Source organism: Lutra lutra, chromosome 9 (genome assembly GCF_902655055.1).
Source record: "Lutra lutra chromosome 9, mLutLut1.2, whole genome shotgun sequence".
In the NCBI taxonomy this organism is placed as follows: Eukaryota; Metazoa; Chordata; class Mammalia; order Carnivora; family Mustelidae; genus Lutra; species Lutra lutra.
Window position 1 is genome coordinate 39614569 of NC_062286.1, and position 12755 is coordinate 39627323.

The following is a 12755-nucleotide window of genomic DNA, read 5'->3' on the forward strand; positions in this document are numbered from 1 at the left end:
GCCTTAGGCTGAGTTAACAGAAGCATCGGGCCAAGGGAGAACAGAGCCCCACCTGCTTTTCCTGGTCTGCTGGGAGGGGCCCTTGATGAAGGGCAGTAGCAAACCAGGCTCTGCTCAGAAGCTCTGGCAGCCACAGAAAACAGGAAAGGAAAGATGGGTCGAGGGGAGGGGGCATCTGAGATGCTGCCTGTGGAGTGAAGGGTGCAGAACTAGCCATGGTGGGTGGGAGTTAGAAGGTGTTGGTGCAAGAGGTTCTTGAGAAAAGCAAATGCTCTCTGCCCATCAGCTCTGAGGACGACTGGACAAGCTGCCTGCCAGGTTCCCAGGGAGAGGAGAAGGAGCCCAGGCGGCCAGGGCCAGACTCCTCTCAGGTTCATGTTTAAGGTGGGCTTCTTGCTCTGAGACATCCCATTTAGTGATAAGAGACTAAAGCCCAGGGGTGTCTGGGCGGCTCAGTCGGTTAAGCATCTGCCTTCAACTCAGGTCATGATCCTGAGTCCTAGGATGGAGCCCAAGAGCTCACCCCCTGCTCAGCAGGGAGTCTGCTTCTCCTGCCCCTGTTCCTGCCCCTCCCCCTGCTCATGATGGCTTCCTCTCTCTGTCCCTCACACATTCTCTCTCTCTCTAATATAAATAAATAAAATCTTTTTAAAAAAAAGATAGAAACTAAGCCCAGAGGCGCAGCCTGCCTTCCCTACAGGCTCACACCCAGGCCACAGCGGAAGTAAGAACAGGCCTCCAGGCCCCCTCTCCCCGCTTCTGTCTTGGCTATACAGCAGCATCTCCCCATTGCTGTCTTTGCGATCGTGTTTAGTTGTTTGCAGATTCACATGGGGGTAAGGTTGGGGGACCAGGGCTGGGGAAGGGGGGCAAGGGGGGCACACCTCCGTCTCTTTTCTGTGCTGCAGGCACCTGCTACAGCTTGGTCTGCCCAGAAAGCTGGAGCAGGCTTGGCTGCCAGCAGCAGGGGCTGCGGTGAAGAGGTCTGCACCCGGCACCTGACTTTTGTTTTGAAGAAGGAACTGAGCATCTACTACTTTCTGGAGGTCCATCATGGCAAAATATTTTTTTAAAGAATTTTTAAACCTAGCTATCTTTTGACTAGTAATTTCACCTCTAGGCAATTATCTTTAACACACACACACACACATCTCAAAGTTACATGCACAAATACCCATTAGATTGGTTTTTGTCATCCTACTTACTAGCCAAAAATTGGAAGTAATCCAAATGTCCATCAGAAAAAGATCAATAAAAGAAAAAAAAAAGAAAGAAAGAAAAAGACATATCAGTTGTGATACAAGGGAATCCATGCAGCTGTTAGGGAATGAGTGAGACCCATGCATCCTGGCTTCCATGACGGTCACTACACCTGCATATGCTTGAACATCTGTATTGATTATCCTCATTTTAAATGCAATATATGGCCACCATGAAAATTCAAGCACAGTAAAAACAGGCAAAGCAAATACACATTAAAGTCAGGATACGGTTACCCTTATTGCAGGGTTGCTCAGTAGGAGGGAGTATGAAGTTTGGGGGGGTGCCGTGTCCTGTCCCCTGTCTGGGGACTGCTTCCACGCATGTGTTCAGTTTGTGGAAATCACTGAGCTGTATGTTCATGATATGCCAACTTTCATATGTATGAATGGAAATAGATAGAGATTAAACTCCAACAAAGACATGTTTTGTACATCTAAGTACAGAACATTGTGGAAATATGCAAAATTGGCATTAAAATTTTCTTGTCCTCCCAGATTTTTCCTGCATGTGTTCTTTTAAACAGAAGTCGAAATCTTATAAAATGTAATATGTAATACTTAAGATATAGAATATAAAAGAAATCAAATCTTATTATTCTGCAAATTTGATTTTCTTTTTCTCTAATAATATATCAATGCCTCTAGACATATTTGTGTATGCATAGAAGAAGGTCCGGAAGGGTATACTCCAAGCTGTTAATGGTAGTCACTCTGGGGAATTTCCACTTCTGCCTTGTACATTTCTGTGTTGTGTGAATGTTTACAGCAATCGTGTGACTTTTATAATTGGGGGTAAAAATAATTTGGAAAAAAAGAAACAGTGTCTTTTTAAAAAGAGGCTCTGATCATCGTAATATTAAAAAATTGGAATCCGCTCCAGTAGCCATCAATGAGAGATTTGTTCATAAGTCATGATTTTAAAAATCTGAGCAATGGAAATCATGTGACGCGTGTGGGAGCTGCCGGACAGCAGGGCCTAAGTCTCCAGTCGTGCAAACGTGAGCAAGCTCCTGTAACATCTGCGAGCCTCAGTTCCCTCCTGTGCAGCAGCAGTCTCTGTCTCTCTGCTTTACTGTGGGGCATGCAGACAGGAGGGTCTGAGACCAGTGCTGGTTCCCCCAGCCGGCCCTCCTCTCAGCGGGAAGCAAAGGTAGCCAATTCTGGGTGCCAGCCTGCAGGTGCAGCACCCAGCAGCACAAGTTCAAAGGAAGAGGGGGCTCCTCCACCACCCCTCCCTTTCATCCTTACTCATCCCCACCCCTGCCCCCGCAGCTCGTGTCTCTCTACCTGTAGGAAGTGGGCAACTTGTTTTCACAAAGTGATCCCCGGTCCTGTGTGGGCTGCAGAGCTGATCGAATCTACCGCCCAGTCAAAGGAAAAGAGAGAAAGAGCCCTGTCTTCAGAGGCCTTTCCAGGTGTGGAGGACCAAAGAGATTTCCTCCCCCACTTCTTGGGAAACCTCCCCAGATGCGTCACTCACACTCCTAGCTGACTGTGACTCACGGGTTCCTGGAGACCCGCGGGCTATCTAACTGGGCGCCTCAGCCCAAACAGAAGGAAGCCACGTCCCCCAACACCAAATCAGTTTGGGATTCACAGACACATGCCTGCCCCCTCCGGGGGGCGGGGGGGGGGTCCTTGTTATGCTGAACGCTTAAGGGCTGAAAAAGGACTCTATTCCTGCACAGTTTCCTAGGCTTTCCTGGATCCTGTTTTCTCCCCCTTGTTAAATGCCTTTTATGTGCAAGTACCCAGGTTGAGCTTAGCTTGGGCTTCAGAATTTGAACAAAAAAGTCTTTGTTTCCTTTCATATATATATATATATATATATATATATATATATATATATTTTTTTTTTTTAAGATTTTATTTATTTATTTGCGATTGAGAGCACGCGCAGTGGACAGGGGCAAAGGGAGAGGCAGACTCCTGGCTGAGCAAAAAGTCCGATGTGGGACTCAATCCCAGGACCCCAGAATCATGACCTGAGCCAAAGGAAGATGCTTAACTGACTGAGCCATCCAGGTGTCCCTTTTCATATATTTTTAACTGCAGACTGTCTCCCGCCCTGTCCCCTTTGACAAGCGAGCTCATCACCTGCCCGCTCGCTGAGGTTAGTCCTTGTCTTCTTCAGGCTTCTCCATGACAATTCGAAGGTATTTATTCTGGGCACCTTCTGTGTGTCCTGCTGGCCCTGTGCTGGGACTGGGGAAACCAGAACAGACACAGCCTGGCCTCCCGGATCCCTTCTTACTGGCCAGTCCCTGATCTCCTGGGGGGACCAAGGCCTGTGGGAGCCCTCTGGCCCCATTCTGCCTCCCACATACACAGTCAGCATTCCTGAGCCTCGAAACCAGAATCTAGATGAATAAAAGAGGAAGCAAGAAGCCCACTTGCTGAGCTAGGAACACAGCCTACCCTTGGCACCCCCTCAGCCCTCTCTGCCAGCTCCCCCACCCAGCCTATCTGGGCCCTGAGATTGTGAAGACTAGACTTAGCCACACTTCTCAGTGTTTGCTTTGACAGGTACAGTCAACCAACCCCTTGGAGACCATATGCCCAGCAAACTAGTTACTAACTGAGCACCTATAGAGTTCTTGGCACCAACGATGCATTCAGCAGACGCTATCCCTAACTCCATAGGCTCACAGCATCGTGGGGGACATAGACACAGGCCCGGCACTTGTGTGACTCCAAGAGAGAGTGCCCTCGGTGACCCAACCTTGTGCCAGTCCTGGACGGATGGTAAACAGGTGAACAGGAAAATACCCAGGTGATGTTAACACAAGCAGAAGGCACGAGTTGCCACCCGACAAAAAGTGCTCGGCTGGGGGAAGAGTATAAGCACTTTCACAGTAGATTTTGTGGAGGTCTCTGTGGTTGGGTGGGGACAAAGTTAAGAGAGGGGAAGATTTGAAGTGTTGGTGGGGAGGCGGAGGCCCATCTTCCCCAACACAGCTCTCCCCAGCCCCCCTGTCAGCATCCTGTGGGCCAAAAACTGGTTGCTTGGCTAGACTTGCTGTCTAGGTCTAGCCTCGGGCCAGCTTTTGGCCCACAGGATGCTGAAGGGGCCAGGCCAGGCCAAAGGGAGGACGTGACTCCTGTTCCTCTACCCTCTACCCTCACTCCACCCTGGGTTCTGCCATGCCTGGGGAGCCAGGGAGGCCTAGGGAGCAGAGAGCCATGGGAGGCTCAATCAACACAAATGAGAGGACTGGCCCAAGTCTCTGGGTAAGCAGGGCAGGACAAGTTGGAGGTGAGATGTGCCTTCCTTCTACCCCACCGTTTTCCCCACCACCACGCTAACACTTCCGGTTTGGGAAGGGGACAGAGGACGACTTTCACAAGGCAAGCAGGCCTTCGTGGAATCCCTTCCCTAGACCACACTCAGAGCCCACCTGGCCAGAAACTCAGCCTCCCTTCTCTCATGGCCTACCTTGAGGCGTTGGGGTTGAAGGAGGAGAGAAGGAAGGCTCACTGGGGCTCTGATGGGAGCCAGAGCTTGCTAACCGTTCTCCACATCTTCTCGGGCATCTGTGGAGCTTAGCAGTGGAAGAGGGTGACACTGTTGGGATTTAATCTGTGTCTCTTCAGAAGGAGTGGGCCCCTGTGTGTTTGCCTCGTAGACGGTTCCTGTCCCCCACAGGGCCTTTCAGGGGACAGCTGTCCCACAGTTGACCCTGGACAGCCGCAGCTGATGTTAACTCCAAACCTCCCCACCTTCCTCCCTGCCCTGAGATAAATGAAGCCCTTTGAATGCATCTGCATGTTCAAGAGAGGACAGATGATTCACACGGTCTCATCTCTCCTGCCATGACCTCCATGCCAGTTTCATCTCCAGAGAATGGGTGGTGACTAGGTCAAGGTTAAGAATACATTTTCCAGGAAAATGGAAATCTGTCATTTGCATCCAGATGTCCCTGAGTAGGTGAAAACAGTAAGAGTGACAGCCCTCAGTGAGGAGAGGACGTGGACAAGGGCACTCACAGGGGTTGCTGGTGGTATCACGAGACACTATAGCTGTTTCCCTTTCGGAAAAATGGTTTGGTAGTATCTAGTAACGTCTAATATAAATCACATACTCTACCCCAACAATCCAGGGAATATGCCCACATAAAGTAATTATTGCAAAAGAGTAAGTATACTTATACGTTTATATACTTATACATTTCTCTTGAGACAAAAAAAACTGGAAACAACCCCCAGTTCATCGATATGCAATTACCAAATAAAATGTGATCTGTACATGCCCTAAAATAACATCACGTGGCCATCAAAAGAATGACTCAAGGGAATGATTTCGTGAGATTGCCAGGAATCCCTAGGGAGGAAAAGGTGGAAAAGGAGGAAAATTCTCCTTCAAAGGAGAATTTGAAACATGATCCTATTTTTTGTAAAGCAAGTGATCACCCGCGGAAAACCATGTACATGCCTCGGGCTGAGGGTACACGAGCCTATGACCGTGCAGATGTCACCGTAGAAGGAGACACGTCTCACCGCTAATACTGGGCATGAGCGCTGAGAAGCAAATATTCCCCTGGAAAAGGAACCAGTTTTCCTGAAGTAAGGATATATCGAAACAAAAGAATTCCTCCTTTTTTTCCTATTAATTAACTTGATTGTTAAAGTTCAATGTTATAATACTCTGAAAGCACCTAAGAATCAATATTTTTATTCATTCGCGCACTCCCTAATTTCAAAGAGATTTGGGGCACGTGACACAGCTACACACACAAAGGGAACAGTACAAGAAGACAAAGCAATGGAATGGGGGAGTGGGGACAAAGCGGTGGCATCCGGGTGGCGACAGCACCTGTCAGCGTTCAATACACATTTCCTACTCTAGCCGAGCCATTGGTAGGTACTACACGACACGAAGACTTGATGGTACCATGTCCTTCATCTTGCTTGATGTGTTATCGCCTCTTTCTATTTTTAGTTTTCCAGTCACTCCAGGTAATTTATTTTCTCCTCTCTATTTGCCTAAAATTGCCACTCACCACCCCAGAGCCACTGTGCTGCTCTGGCTGTGGGTTCGTGGTGTCACCACCTGGCTGCCTGGACGGTTACATGAGAGCATGCAATTTCTACTCGTTCAGACTTTTTTTTTCACAGAGGTAGAATTTGTACAGTAGCTAGACCTATTGTCCATTCCTACACTTCAAAAAAATGGCATTTCAAGCATAGGTACAATGAGGTCATTGATTTACTTGGGCATGACGCTGTGGATCATTTTATTTATTTGTTTGTTATTTAACTAATTTCTTGAAAAGCACGAGATAATACTTCCTTCTTCTCCCCAAACTCTTGGTTTTTAATTTTTTCTCAGGGTCCTAGAACTTGGCTGGTTTCTCAAAGCGTCAGAATCCCAGAAGCTGATCTTCAGTTACTGTGACCCCCTCCTGCTGCTCTCTTCTCTTCCCCCCACACCCCTCCTTTCCACCCCAACAGTTTTCCCATGGGCTTTGTTACTGGTCACCAAGGTTTTGAATTCTGGATTCCTCTGTCCTCACAGTGATGTCCTGTGTTTCTCATCCTTAGGTCCTAGCAGAGGGAAAAAAATGCAGAGATAGAGGAATGTAACTGATCCAGCTTTTTGGAATCAAGGTTTTCTTTCTCAAAGGCAAAAGCCTCTTCCTCCCAATAAGGTTATCAGCTACTAGACACATACGGACCAATTTACAATCACTGATTCCAATAATTAAAATGAGAAAAGAAACCATTAGAATATTTGGAGTGCATGACACCAGTAGCATTCACATACAAGGGGAAATAATGGATTATATAATAAAGGATTTACATAATAAAGCAATTACTGGTTAGCTATTTGAAAAAAAAATTAAGTTTTCACCCTTCACATCTTACATGGAAAGAGAGTCTAGGTGTCTTAAATAAGTGAATACTTTAAAAAATATACTGAAAGCAAGATACTAGGAGGTCAGTAATTGAGTGAATAATAAACTAATAAAAATTAAATATGAACTTGTTTCTAATACAGATCAGAGTTGTTTAAACAACAAATTTTAAAAAGGAATGCATTTTTTAAAAGGCAATCTACCAGATAGATTATCCCAAATATAATATTTCAGATAGATGAGAGTACTGATAAATGGTGCCACCATTGCAAAGGGCAATTTGGTAACAGGTATCAAAAGCCTTAGAGTTATGCCTATTTTTTGACCCAGTAAATCCTCTTCTATCAATCTATTATGGAAAGGTTACTATGATTGCACAACAGAATTATAGCGACAAAAATTTGGGGCTCGATCTCATGCCCCCGAGATGATGACCTGAGCCTAAGTCAAGAGTTGGAAGCATAACCAACTGGGGCACCCAGGCGCCCATAACTTTTTTAACATTTTTTAAAAGATTTTATTTATTTATTTGACACAGAGAGAGAGAGAGAGAGAACACAAGTAGGCAGAGAGGGAAACAGAGAGAGAGGAGGAAGCACGTTCCCTGCTGAGCAGAGAGCCCAGTGTGGGGCTCAATCCCAGGACCCCGAGACCATGACCTGAGCTGAAGGCAGAGGCTTAACTCACTGAGCCACCCAGGTGCCCCACCCATAACTTTTTTAAAACAGTAATTTCTTCCTTGTTACATTCTCCTCATATATATATATATATATATATATTTTTTTTTTTTTTTTCAAAATTGAAACTGCTTTATAGTTTTCTCTGGCTGTACATGTAACACACAGATGCGAGTAATCCACACGCATGAACACGAAAGTAAAAGTCACCTATGACCTGCTGAGTATCACAGGCTCATCATCTCCGGCTGCTCTGGGGCTCTCACTGTGAGTTCAGGGTCCTTCAAAAGGCATCTTAACCTTCAGAGCCGAGCTCATCCAGAGCATCTCCTGAGGCTGCAAAATCTCCAATGAGGTGAGCAAAACAATCCTCAAATAACAAACAATTAACATAAATTTTAAATTTCCAAAATATAGATGAGATGATCTACTTCGTTAATCTATTGTCAAAAGTTGTCTATGGGTCTGACCACACACTCACCCATGTTGCACACGTTTCTACTTGTTCCCAGAGGAGGGTAGCCCACATCCAGTCTCACCAGAAGTTTCAAGTGACCAGATGACCCATATCTTCACATATTGTTCATTGACATTTGCCCTCACTTGCCAGCCACCACCGCTATTTCTCAAACGCTTACTAAGTGCTCATTAATATATGGTTTTACCTGCCTTCTCTCAGTTAAGCCCTTATGCACGCGTGCACTCTTGCCATGGTACAAGCAGGATGCCAAGTCTAAGCATCACCAAGCCACCAGGCTATAAAGCAAATGGCAGGGATAAGACTCTTCTGAGTCCCACCACCCAGTGATACTTAGTGAGATGTCCTGTGACCACACCCGAAGCCGTGGGGACAAAAGAAAGGGCAATTTAATCGTAGGTCCTGCAGAAGCTCAACTAGTCTTACCACCATATGAAGCCCCAGAGCTCATGATTGCTACAAAATAGCCATGCTGTGGGCTCTTTCTCTACTCTGGTTGTAGCAGAAGCAGCAGCAAACTGCAACCGAAATGAAAAATTCGAAAAATTCTTCATGACTGGTAAAATCTGATCCTTTAGAATTCAGATCTCTATGTTGGGAAAAGAACTTAGTCTCATTCAGCTTCCAAAATAATACTTGAAGACCATCTAGGACAGCCCTGCCACGGGCTCATCCTCCCCACATTTAAATTAATGAAACTCACATTCTCTAATTCTACCAGGAAGTGTTTTTCTCAAAGTAAGTCCCTGCGGGCTTCCAAGAACCCCTCCTAAAGCAAATCTACTCAATGGCTTACATGACTGCAGTTTCGAGTCACTAGTGCACCAAGATGAGCCTTTTGCTGCCACAAAATTCACAAGGATGTCCACGTGTGACTATTTCCGTGGCCAGTTCCCAACTGTCACTCCATCCCTTTCTAGCCCACTTGAGGAAACCTACCAGATACAAGTAAGCAGGTGACACTCTATTTTAGTGTCTTTAGCCTTGAACCCACTCTACTTATTTTAGGGAAGTGAGTATTTCTAATTGCTACACTTCACAGCCAGCAGTGACGAAGTAACATATCCATACAGAGAAGTTTAAGAAGGTAAGCTGGGTTCTTTCTGGGTGACAGGGAATGCCTCTCTTCCTGGGTCATCTGCTTTCCCAGAATGTCTGTTGGTGCCCCCTGGCCCAGAACCAGTGCCGCTTTTAATGGTATCATTAACGATCAGCGGTTCCTGTTTCCTCTTCATTTACAAACCCACAGATATCACAGATTCTCAGAATATTTCATTGTTTGCAAGAAAGTCACTATTCTAGAACTGCTCCTTGCCTTGTTTTACTTTGTTTATTGGAAGGAGCAATTTGGCTTTCTAACTCCATCACCCTGCCCCCCAACTGGGGAGGTGTCGCTGGCTAACCAAAGTGGCAGGTGTGACCTGCCTTCATTCCCAAGGCGCAGATGGACTCCTCTGACAACAAGGGGCAGAGCTAAGAAGACAACAGGTCTTGCTGTCTGGTGCTGCCTGCACAGCGCTCCCCCACAAGACCACACTTCCTTTCAGTCTTTCAGGGGTATAATAATATAACATAAATGAGACTTTCTAAAAAAAAAAAAAAAACACCTAAAAACGCAGGTGTCTGAGTCGGCTTGGCCTACAGAGTTATCAAAGCTTGGAGGAGCTGTCTTGGATGTTTTTCTCCCAAAACTCCAACCATCAGTATCCATACATTCAGGTACGTGGCTCCTATTCGTGATTGAATTGTGCCTGGTGTCCCTTCCTTGAGGACAGGGGCTGCAGCTGCTCTCCACGGTGTGTGTGTCTTTGGGGCTGGCTGGCACACACATGCTGAGTCACCCAGCCTGATAGAGTCAGGTAATGGTGGTAAAGGGCAGGGATGGATGGGCTGGAGGTAAGCCTCTAGGAAGGGAGAGGCCTTCTCGGGGACGCTCCCGCCCCTCTGGTTATGGTCTGGTCTGCTGACCATGCAGACTTGGAGGAGGCAGGCAAGAGTGGGACACAGCACTTTTCTTCTCCCGCGTTGCTTCTGCATGAATTTCATTGGTTTCCTCCTAGATGTGTTTGGCCCCCAAGGAATCAACCAATAGGAGGCCAAGTTGGCTGAAGCCCAGGCTCCCAGGGCTGGAGTCTCTCTCAGAGACATCCTTGGGATACCCACCCGGCGTGGGGCTCTTCCCACTTGGGATGTACTGGGTGACGCCTGCCCGAGGAGGGGTTCTTTGAGTCTGGTGTGATCACAGCAACCGCAAGCCAGCCACAGACCTCTGTTTGTGCGTGCCTGGGGTTTGCTGTGACAGTTACAGATGCCGCGGCCCTGCTTCAAACGGGGTCAGGTTGAAATGCACAGAGAGTCCCAGAGTGTGGGACTGTTTCCCGAGGGAGTTAAAGGGAATAGACCAAGGAAGGGCCTGAGAGGAGGTGATGTGGGTGATCCCCCCCCAAACAACCTCTGTTGGGGAGTCAGGCAGAACTGGTATCACCCCAGGTCCCACCTGCACACCTGCCCTTTTATGTGGGGATGCTATGTAGGGCAGCCCCTCTCGGCCCAGCAGTGCCCCCCGCGCCCCTGCTTCTCCCCACCCCACTGTTTGGGCCTGAAAGAGCAAGTTCATTTACAAACACAGATGCAGTGTCATCCCGGCTCTGTCCCCGGCCTCCTCCGCCTGCCCACAGCCGCCTTAGGCCCTGCGGAAGGTCAACACCGACAGGACCCAAAGAAAATTCTCAGACCTTGGAAACCCAGGCTGCAGATTAATCCTCAGGAAATAGGATGCTCATGTTATCCACACTATTCAATAATATTATTTATGTATTTCAGAAATACCGAAAGCAACCTAAATGATTGACAGTAAGAGGCAATTTTCGTAAATTGTGGTTCGTTTACTTGGCAGTTGATTATTCCAAGCTCAGAAATGGAGCTTATAAAGATTTCGTAAAAGACTCAGACTGTTTATGCAAATAATCAAGGAAAAAGAGGACGTAACATTGCATTTGCAGGAAGTCAGGTCAACACAAGCGTGGGGGAGAAACAGTGTGAGAAAGCACATTCGAGCACGCTCTGGAGAGACCAGAATCTTCTTGTCATCTTCTGTGGGGGCCTCTGCTCCCCACTTTGCTCTTGCCAACACCCACAGGCCTCTCTCTCCCTTCGCTGGGCCCCTTCTTCAGGCCCCTTAGAGGGAATTTGGGGGAGGGAGGGATGGAGTCAGACATTTCTCTCTTCCTGTTTGCTCATTCAGTGACAGGCTCACTCCTCATTCTCTTCCCTGCTCCGAGACCTTGGGCCAATGGCTTCTTGCTCCCAGGCCTCAGTCTCCACTTCTGCAAACTGGAGATGATAATTGCCCTCCTGCCGTTCAGCAGACACTGTACACACAGCTCTATGGCAGCCGTGAACACAGACACAGACCTGAGTGGTAGACGCGGGCTGTGCCCATTCAGCTGCCATAGCCCTGAGAGAGGCTACACTGAGCGCGGTGTTGGAGGAACGGGGCTTCTCAGGGTCCCCAGGCCCAGGAGGTCATGTGGGTAAAGAGTGTGGCCGTCAGTGGCTAGTGTGAGGTATTGGCATGTTGGCTGCGTGCTCCCTTCCTCTTCTCAGGGTGTGGGGGATCCCTTCCAGCTCCCCACCACACCTAGAATACACTCCGGCTGGCTTCCCAGTCACCACAGGCCCCTGCGCCCAGGCATGCGTGTGCGCGCGTGTGCGCACACACACACACACACACACACACACACACACACACTGCGGAAGGCCCCTCCCCTTCTTTCTGTCTGGATCCCCAGGGCTCCTCCTAGCAGTTCCTCCCAGATCATTCCCCCACTCATTCAGAAGACCCCAAGGGGTTCCCAGTCCCCAGTCCTCACACTCTGTTGTTCCTTCCTCTCTGCCCTGTTACCTCTGTCCCACCACGCTGTCAGCCTCAGAGAATACATGTGTCTCTTGAGCATTGCTTAAGCCCCCCCCAGCACAATACAAACTAAATAAATGAGCAAATAAACAGTACGTCTGAAATGAGAATGATTCAGGGCCTTGGTCCTTATCCTCAGAGAGCTTTAAAAAGTGGTTGTGCTGGGCAGCTGGGTGGCTGAGTGGGTTAAAGCCTCTGCCTTCTGCTCAGGTCATGATCCCAGGGTTCTGGGATCGAGCCCCACATTGGGCTATCTGCTCAGCGGGGAGCCTGATTCCCTTCCTCTCTCTCTGCCTGCCTCTCTGTCTACTTGTGATCTCTGTCTGTCAAATAAATAAAGAAAAAATCTTTAAAAAAAAAAAAAGTGGTGTGCTTTGCCCTGAGCATCAGTCCCCCAGAAGGGAAGTGTGTGATTTTTAAGCCTTCCATCTGTAAAAGTAATAGAACTGCGGTCCTACACATTACAAGAATTAAACATTAGCAAAAAGAGCAAAGGAAAGGAATCTTGATGCATTTTCTTCTAACGTTTTTTAGATATTACTTACATAGTTATAATCACGTAGAATG